This window comes from Mytilus californianus, unplaced genomic scaffold (genome assembly GCF_021869535.1).
Source record: "Mytilus californianus isolate M0D057914Y unplaced genomic scaffold, xbMytCali1.0.p SCAF_7, whole genome shotgun sequence".
Classification (NCBI taxonomy): Eukaryota; Metazoa; Mollusca; class Bivalvia; order Mytilida; family Mytilidae; genus Mytilus; species Mytilus californianus.
This window is the reverse complement of record NW_026262723.1, coordinates 103710456-103720862: the sequence shown is the minus strand read 5'-3', so window position 1 is coordinate 103720862 and position 10407 is coordinate 103710456. Positions and strand designations below refer to the sequence as shown.

Here is a 10407-nt window from a genome sequence, read left to right as displayed (position 1 = left end):
GTGTATTCAATGCAGGAATTTTACTTTTAATATCATTCATCCTCCTTTTGCAAGAAGAACCCAGCCCTAACCTTTAAAGACAAATGAGCTTAGACTGTAATTTATAAATAAAAAAAAGATAAATAAAGGTACAGAATAAACTTTTCTTCACTCGATTATTTTTGATCTTTTAATCTTTAAAAATTCATTCAATTGTTTGACAATGGAAATGTATAACATCTTTTATGCTCTATTTCATAAATAAATAAAATGCTACGCCGAAGCGAAATGTTCCATACCACTGTGTCATGTAGAATATAGTCACAAAGCATGAACATGCTTCAATTGGTAGAATATTTCCAGCAGAAAATATAAAACAAAAATGACAATAAAGTATAGTCAACTATACACAATGACAAAAAGTCGTACCACTTATCAATTATGAAACTTTCTGGCACCGGTTTTCAGAGGAGTTGTGTTCGCATGGTGTCATTTGAGTCCTACTACTCCCGCGAAAAAAGTGTCAAACCTCAAGCTTTAGTTAATGGTCTCAGCGGAGTTGCATACACAAACGATAGTCCAAAATATGGTCAATGTCCTATAACTCCTGCAAAAATAGTGTCAAATCATAATGCTGACAACTTGTCCAACCTTTTTTTCTTAAACTCTTAAACAGACTAAGAGATGCTGCTTTCGTAAGGTGACCTTGAGATAAAAGTAATAAAAAAATGGTGAAAGTCCCATTTGTTCTAAAAACATTGGCAAATCTAAAAAGTAAAACAACAAAAATAGCGAACTCCAAGGAAAATTTAAAACGGAAAGTCACTTAACAATTGGTAAAATCAAAAGCTCAAACACATCAAACGAATGAAAAACAACTGTCATAAATGACTTTATGGCATTTTGATCTACATAGATCACAAACAATCCAACTAAGTGGAAAAGATTTCTGGCAAACGGTCTCAGAAAAGTTGTGGACACAAGCTGTCATTATGTTACATAAGTAAAATGAAGAGTCAAGGTCCAATATTACCTGTACAAGTTGTCAAATCTAAATGACAGTATGGTTTAAACATTACGATGACTAATTATTCTACCAAGCTGAAAGCTTTCTGACTTACGGTCCCTGAGTGTAATTATAATTCGAACGGGCACTGACCTTTTCCACTCAACGGCAGTTGACAACATTCTGAAGAAAGATTCCGAAGGTTCCAGAATATTTAATATTTAGTCATGAATTCAATGTTTTTATCACGATGATGCAGAATATATACCCTGCCACGTCCTGTCTGTGTTTTTGTTTTTGTTTGATGTTTTACTTTGTATCGATCTGATGAGTTAAGCCATTTTCAACTGATTTTTATAGTTTGTTCTTATGTTGTGATGTTACACCACTGTTCCAGGTTGGGAAAGGGGGGGGGGGATGAGCGCTCACAAACATGTTTAACCCCGCTACGTTCTTTATGTGCTAGTCCCAAGTCAGGAGTCTGTAGTTCAGTGGTTGTTGTTGGTTCATGTCTATCATTTTTCTTTTTTTCGTAAATTGTTTTGTTATAAATTAGACCGTTATTTTTCTCAATTGAATTATTTCATATTTTTCATGTTGGGGCCTTTTTACTATACGGTATGGGTTTTTCTCATCGTTTAAGTCCGTACGGTTGCCTATAATTGCTTACCACTTTATTTGAACTTTGGCGGATAGATGTCTCATTGGCAATCATACCACATCTCCTTATTTGTATTTTCAATCATAAATATCTATTATAATGTTCATTATACACACGTGTACATGATTGCAATCTCTGTATTACTCTACACAAAAGGAGTTTGTTTTGTCAAATGTGAATTTATCAATTGTAAGAACGTATTACTTTCCAAACACAATTGGTTTAAACATTCATAAACAAAATATGGAGATACAAAATTAAATCAAACGGGAATCTTTATATTTTGAATACTTTAACTGAATGAAGAATTCTCATTTTAGAAAAAGACTTAAAAAAGACACAACAGAAAGTGGTATGTGAAAATATATATATTCAACGATAAAACAAATAAAAAACGTAAAACCCAACTTAATGAATATCTAAGATAGACGAAACAGGCCATAAAATACCATTTCTACAGCCTTTCCGATATCGTACAAACAGAAACCTACCATTTCCACACCCTTTCCCTGATATCATACATACAGAACTTACCATTTGCGCATCCTTTTCCGATATCGTACATACAGAAATTTCCTTGTGCTGTTTGAATTCCAGAAGAATCATTACCATCTCTGACACAAAAATTCAACTGAAAACTTCTCTTGGAATAAGGTCCCAAAATGTGCAAATCTTTCCAATGTGAATAAGTGCTTACATATCCATTGTATCTAATAAAGTAAAATGTTCCACTGCTCTCCCAGTACATATCATTTGATGAAATTGGTAGTGTCAAATTGATATATCGCATCTCCCAGTCATCTTCAGGACATCCATACATGCTGGCTGGTAGTGCGTAGCTTCCTGTGGGCCAGATACTAGGAGGATTTGTATCTGTAAAGTGTTAAGATAAGTTAGAAATGTTGTCTCACATGTATACACTTTATACGAGGAGTGTTATTGTTTTTAGCCCTTCTTCTGTTTTTTTTTTTTTAATTATTTTAAAGTCATGTAATTAAATGTCTATTGTTTCTTGTTAGGTACATTCCAGGTGTCCTCAACTCACAACCTGTTTGCATTTATCAATATATTTTATATTTCACATCTCTACTACCTATAGTTGGGCCATAAAGCGGAAAATTCGTTGAAATTCTTTACAATAGTCATATTCTAATAAAAGATGATCGTGTAGATTCAGATTTTGATTTCAATAAGTGAAGAACATTTTCAAAATGTATATTGTTGTTTTTTGCATGAGGAGATACGTCACGAACAAAGAGCAGTTTTAAAAAGGGTAAGTTGGGGTTGTGTCCCCAAAAATAACAAAGGAAATGACAGTTCATGAACATGAGCTCTCAGGGCCAAGCATTGGAAAGGTGCCATGAAAAATTGGAGTCAGATAACTTCTGATTCGTGATGTTATCTATATTTCTGGAAAGACTTCATCTGAATCTTATTTCTCCACTCCCGGACCTCAGGAGAGGAAAAATAAAATTCAGATGAATATATATATATATATTCATCTGAATTTTATTTTTCCTCTCATATATATATATATATATATTGGTGTTCTGAAATAAATATCAGTTCCACTTATGTTAATGTGTATATCCATTCAGGGCATTAACGTTTTATTTGAACAGAAATCGAACTCGTAGATTGAACATTTATCTTGTTTTATCAATAGAGGGTTTATTTTGAACTTTTAAACCAAAAGTTAACACAAACTTCTATCAAATTTACTTTCAATATAAAACCAATTACTCCAAAACATAATTAATTGATTGATTTGGTAAGAGAATCGAGTTTTAAAATACACTGGTTAGTTATCGGGTTAACGTAATACTTGTCTTAGTATTTTACATATACACACAAACGTATGGAGTCTGTATTTTTATTACTTTTTTTTAGCACACAGCGGTAAATGTAATGTAAACGTTTTCAACCTAGAGGAAACTTCAGTATTGTTGAAAGTGCCTAGATTCGGAAAGGGATGGAAATTAAAATTTCAAAAAATAACAATTGTGATAACTTATTTTGCACCTATCGGGAAGACATTTATTCCACTCCATTATAAACAAATTGAATTGAAAATAGTAAATAAAGTATGCGCGAATAAGACCATCCATACATAATCTCCAATCTCTTCAGATTTAAAGCACGATACATTGTATTGACCGAATGTTGACATCCTGATATCATTTTCATAACCTTTCTTCATATTTAATTGATTAAGTAATACATATACCTAAAGTACTAAATGAACTTTGATAAATCTTTACATTTTAGTAGTAAATGACTGTTATATAATAGAAATATAACTTATACAAATATATCTTATATAAATATAGGAACATTTTTTATAATAACTTACTACTTACCATTACAAAATGGTCCAGCGTTCTCGTTACAAATACAGCTACACGTGGAAATATTCATCTCTTGACCAGACAGACATTCTATGCCTGGACATGCTAATAAATGAAAAGAAACGGTAAAATGTGAAAATAGAGATTACAAACAAAATTGTTCACGCTATAATTTAAATGTTATAGTTTTTAAATCTTAAATCAATTCATTAACAAATGGTATACAGAACAACGTAAACTAAAAATCAGTTCAGTAAATGTTAACCATTGATGTACCGTCAGTATATTCGTTAAACATCGTAAATAACAGTGGGAAAACGATTTTAAGTTCCGTGTACATTATACAACATTCTTATATTTTGTTTACATGTATGCTGCTTTTTAGCATTGATTTTGTATATCTTCACTACTTTTGTACTAATTGTGCGCCACAACAGGCATACATTTATTTTATAAAAGAGAGGTGGAAGATACCAATATAGATGGTCAAACTCATAAGTTGTAAACGAACTGACTATGCCATGGCAAAAAACGAAAAACGATCACAAGACAAACAACAGTCTACAAAACACAACATAGAAAACTTAGAACTGAGCAAAATGAATCTAACCAAAAATCGAGATGATCTCAGGTGCTCTGAAAGGGTAAGCAGATCCTGCTCCTCATGTGTCATAACGTACAATTCGTACAGAACCTTCTCAAAGACAAAAAGAAATGAAGCATCTGCCTAAGTTCTTTGGTTTTACTTTTAGATATATTGATTATGTCCTGTCACTAAATGACCTACTTTTCAGTGAGTGCTTGTATCTCATATACGCCAGTGAACTTGAGATTAAGAATACAACCGAAACTAGCAGGTCGGTTCCATATCTTGATTTTTTTCCCTAGATATTGACCAAGATTGACCACTTTAAAATACAATCTATTACAAAGGTGAGGAATTAAACTTCCAAATGTCTTTTTTTTTTTTTTTTTTTTTTACTCAAATTGATTCTTTATTGCACATATTGCTGTTTTAACAATAAAACTTGGTGTACAGCATTCCATCAAGTATCCCTGCTAAATTTACTACTAAATATCCAGGGAGAATATTCCGTAGAATTAACAATAAATAACATTGGTATAAATATCTGAATAAATAAATTACTGTTACAAACAGTCTTTATTAATACAAAATTTGTATACTATTTATATTTATAATAATATCTGTAATATTCCAATATCTATAATTACACAAGTTTGTCGGTATTTTTACGGAAATTATTCTTTACTCCGGAATTGGTTTTTTATACTATCTTTAATGTATCAGAAACGAAATGCGGTCAGTGACCTCGCACGTTCTTTTTCAATCTTTCAATTTTGAGAATACACAATTTTCAATCCTGGTGTTTGCATATATTATTTAATGATTTGAAAATTTGGAATTATGATTCGAAAAGGTAAGTTGTTGTACTAATATAATTTTGTGTTTACAACTTAGTTTATAATTATTAAATAGATTCGTTATTGATTTGACCCAAATAAATATTGTGTCGTGACCTTTACCTATCAAATGTTTGTAAACATTTAAAACATTGGTACAGCATCAATATATTCAAAGATCACACACACGCCTACATATACCAATGCATCTGAAGTATCCACAGGAACATACTTTGGTACATACATATTTTTGCAATTACAACATTGTACAATGTACAGCATCACATGCCTATGCTTTTTTCTACAGTACAGGTACTACAACAAAAATACTTTCTGTAGCTCTATTAATAGTACCAGCTTAATTTTATAAAATTACATCAGTTTTTGCTCAGAGTATAGAGTCCTTTTTTTTTTTTAGTAAACTATTTGATACATACATTTCATACTGTTTTATTTTGTACTCATTTCTTCATATCAGAGGTGAATTATTAAGCTTGTCCAAACAATTATGAGTCTCAAAAGACCAACCCAATCATTTTTCCCTGACACCTTCCTTCGACGTAGTTAAGCCCCACAGAAAAAGAAACCAAATTAGCCCTTCAAGACGTCACAACCATTTGGACTAATTTTTTGCGAACAAATTTATACACAACTCACACACACCCAAAGTACATACCGTAACATATATAGATACATGTAGGTACTTACATTGTACATTTACGATTAAAGTATCACAAGCATTAACACATTAATTGATAGTCTCTGTTTTTTTTTTTACTATTAGCTTAATGCATTTAAATACCATAAAATGACATCAATTTTTTCTCAGAATATTCAACACCTTTGTTAATAAGCAGCTTATCTCTATATTTGCTATACTATATAATTCTACTATATTTTCTACTTCATATTTGAAAATTCTTAATGTGTCTACCATTTTAGCCTTTTTATTAGAAACATAATGTGCTTTATAAACTGAAAAGAACATTAAGCTAAGCAGATGATTTAGTGCATAATATGCCTCGTCATGAATTTTGTATCCTATTACAAGAGAATAAAGACTTATTACATGTTCATCAATGCAGACTTTTTGAAGTAAACCTTTCATTGATTTCCAAAATGTTTTATGATATGAACATGTAATGAAAAAATGATTATAATTATCTAGTTTATTACAGTATGAACAAAAATTGTTTGTTGAAATTTTCCACTGGAAAAGCAGCTCCTCGTTTGGCAAAATATAATGCATTAATTTCCACCTGAACATTTTTATTTTATTATCTTTAAGATACTCAAAAGTGAATTTAATAGAGTCTTTGAATTCATTTTTTAGTCTTCCTATACTTAAGACTCTTTCCCATTTTAAAAAACCGATTGGTATTTCTATTTTTACTAGACTTAGTATTATTTTGTATATGTCTTTATTATTGATAGTTAGTACATTATTATTATCTCTAAGTTTAATTTTAGTTCGGTTAATATGGACTTTAGTTTTGAATGATTCCTCTGTTTTTAATTTGTCTATCCATTGTTTTGGTATTGATTTTTTTAGTTTTGATAGTTCAGAAATCCAATTGCTTTTATTTCTTAATTTTGAAATAATTATTTCTTCTGATATATTTCCCCTATTATCAATTATGTCATTTATATATAATATATCACTATCAATCCAATTATTAAAGAACAGACATTTAGCTTGAAATTTTATGGATCTATTGCCCCATATTACTTGTTTTCTGATATCTAAATAATTATCGATTTGATCATGATGATTGTTTTCATAATTATTTACAGTTATCCATGTTTTTATCATCTCTTGATAGAAGATTGGTGTATCATTCCATATTTTTCTATCTAGAAGTTTTGTGCTATTTAGATTCATCTTGAAAATGAGCAGGTTTTTTCCAAATTTATTAAGGTGTAATTTTGATAATACAGACCAGTTTGCATTTCCTGATTGTAGTATTTTTAAAATCCATTTTAAATGTATTGATTTTATATAAGACTCCATATCAATCATTTTTAACCCCCCCTCAGAGAAATTTTTAATTATTATTGACCTTTTTATTTTATCTTTTCCTCCATTCCAAATGAATTTATATAAGATTTTATTTATATTTTGTAGATAATCTTTAGTTATGATACTGTTAGTAGCAATGTACGTTATATTTGGTAGCAGAAGAGCTTTTACTATTAATATTTTTCCAAGTAGTGTTAACTTTCGTTTTGACCATCTTTCTACAAGTTTTGCTATTTTGTCTATCACCTTTTCCATATTTAATGCTTGACATTCTTTTCTGTCGTACCCAAAATAGATACCGAGGCTTTTAATTGGTTTGTTTGTCCAGTTTATATTTTCATATTTATCTTTTGAACTTTTTAATCTTCCTAACCATAACCCTTCTGTTTTGTTTCTATTAAGTTTAAGTCCTGAAAAACTTCCAAATGTTTCAATTATGCTAAGAGCCAAACTTATTTCTTTTCTGGACTGTAGAAAGAGTGTTGTATCATCCGCTAATTGGCAAATTTTTAAATTACAAGATTTTCCTTCTAATTTTATTTTTATTCCTTTAAAATCTTTATTACTTCTTAGTCTTATTGCCATTAATTCTACTGTTATGACAAAAAGGAGAGCTGAAATCGGACACCCTTGTCGTATTCCGCGATATATTTTGAAAGGACCTGAGACCCACCCATTATTTAAAATACATCCCTTTATGTCTTTATACATAGTTTCAACCCATCTGATAAAACTAGTTTTAAATCCAAACTTTTTTAGAGTTTCCGTCATAAATGTCCATTCTAACGAGTCAAAGGCTTTACTAAAATCCAAAAAAAGAATTGCTCCTTCTATATTAAATTTCTCAGAATAATCTATAATATCTTGTATTTGTCTGATGTTAAAACCAATATATCTGTTTTTAACATATCCGGTTTGATCTAGACTAATGATAGATGGTAGAACTTTTTTAAGTCTCTGAGCTAACACATAAGCTAATAGTTTTGTATCAATATTCAATAAAGTTATGGGACGGTAATTATTTAATGAAAGAGGGTCATTCTTTTTAAATATTAGTGAAATTGCACCTTTCTTTTGAGAGTTTGTTAATTCTTTTTTTTCATAGTTATAATTAAATACCTTGACAATAATATTTTTTAAGCTATTCCAAAATTGCCTATAAAATTCCACTGTTAGACCATCTAGACCGGGGGATTTATTTAGCTTCATTTTAAATATTGCAGCTGTACATTCAGTTTCTGTTACTTCCCCTTCACATTGATTGCTATCTGAGTCTTTTAGCTTTTTTGGTAGCTCTGTTTCTTTAATATACATTTTAACATCATCATCACAAGGGTTAGTGGACTCATAGAGAGTTTTGTAGTATTTCACTTGTAGATTTAAAATTTTATCTTGGTCTGTTGTAGCAGACCCATTTTCATCATATAGTTCAGTTATAATCTTTTTTGTTTGGCGACTCTTTTCTAGTCCCAAGAAGTATGCACATTTTTTTTCTCCTTCTTCAAACCATTTTACCCTTGACCTTATTTTTTGTCCCTTAATTTTGTCTTTATACAAGCCCTCTAAATCATTTTCCACATTTTCAATTTCTTTTTGTAATTTTTGATTTATATGGGTACCATTATTTATTTCTTTGTTGAGATAATTCAGCTGTTTTTCTAAAATATTTATTTGATCTTTTTTTAATTTAGCTTGTCTTTTACAATAGCTTAAACTTGCATCCCGCACTTCTATTTTCAAGTTATCCCAAAGTATCCCCAAATCATTACAGTTAATTGATTCCTTTTCATATTTAATTATTAGCTTTGTTATTATATTTACATAGTCCTCATTGTTTAATATACTGGAGTTTAATTTCCAGTAGCCACGCCCCTTATTTCCTCTATCAGTATTGATTTTTAAAGATACTGCATTATGGTCAGTTAGTTTTTGAACAATAGGTCTAATATCACAACTTTTACAATTTTTTTGTACTTCCTTGGAAATCAAGAAATAATCAATCCTGGTGGCCTCTGATCTATCTTTCCTACTCCAAGTATATTGTTTTAGGTTTTTATTTTTGTTTCTCCAAATATCTATTAATTTACATGATTTTATAAGCCCCTTTAAACTTGTTACTGGTTTATCAAATTTTTTGGAAGATTTAGTTTTATTTTTTGTATCTATCAATGACCAGATGTCGTTGAAATCACCCCCAAGAATTGTTTGACCTAATCCATATTTATTTATATAAGATTTAACTGTTTTGAAGAAACTATTTCTTTCTCTTAATTTATTTGGAGCGTAGATGTTTACTAGCGTGTAGATATTTTCGTTGATTTCAACATTAATCAGAATAAATCTCCCTTCAGAATCTTTGTGTTCATCAATAATTTTGAAATTAATTCTATCTTTTATCCATATTGCTACCCCGCGCGAATTACTTGTACCATCACTTCTGAAAAGATTCTCGCCAAATTCTTTATTCAATGTATTCTGCATTAAATTGATAAAATGAGTTTCTTGAATGAATATTACATCACATTTTTGTTGATTTGCCCAACTTACTATTTTATTTATTTTTTCAGGTTGCTGTAGGCCATTAGCATTGACCGTGCATATATGCAGATAATTTCTCATGGTGGTTTATAGTTGGATATTTTAAATTTCATACATGGTGAGTAACATTTTTTTACATTAATAATAACACATTCTATATATTTGTTCTTTGATATTATTTTTTTATTACTTTTGACTGCCTTAAAACTAAATTCGTTTAGTCCTGCTTCTTCACAAGAATAATTTAGAAGACTGTTTATATACTGATGAAACGTTTGTTTCACCTTATTATTGACATTATACGCTTCACTGATTTCTATTAACTTTTCGAATCGTTGGTATTTAAATTTTGAATTTACATCAATCACGTCAATAACTAAGATTGTTATCACCAGTAATACCGCTTTGTTCACGTTATTCTCTATTTTTATCC

The 10407-nt window shown here is 29.9% G+C and overlaps 1 long non-coding RNA gene across 1 annotated transcript; it reads left to right on the top strand.

Annotated features, from left to right (window-relative positions):
• Nucleotides 1–4957: 4957 nt before the first annotated feature.
• LOC127709787 (uncharacterized) lies at nt 4958–10093 on the top strand. Its single transcript, XR_007985765.1, has 2 exons — nt 4958–5433; nt 10004–10093. It is a non-coding gene; the product is annotated as an uncharacterized LOC127709787 (long non-coding RNA).
• Nucleotides 10094–10407: the final 314 nt, after the last annotated feature.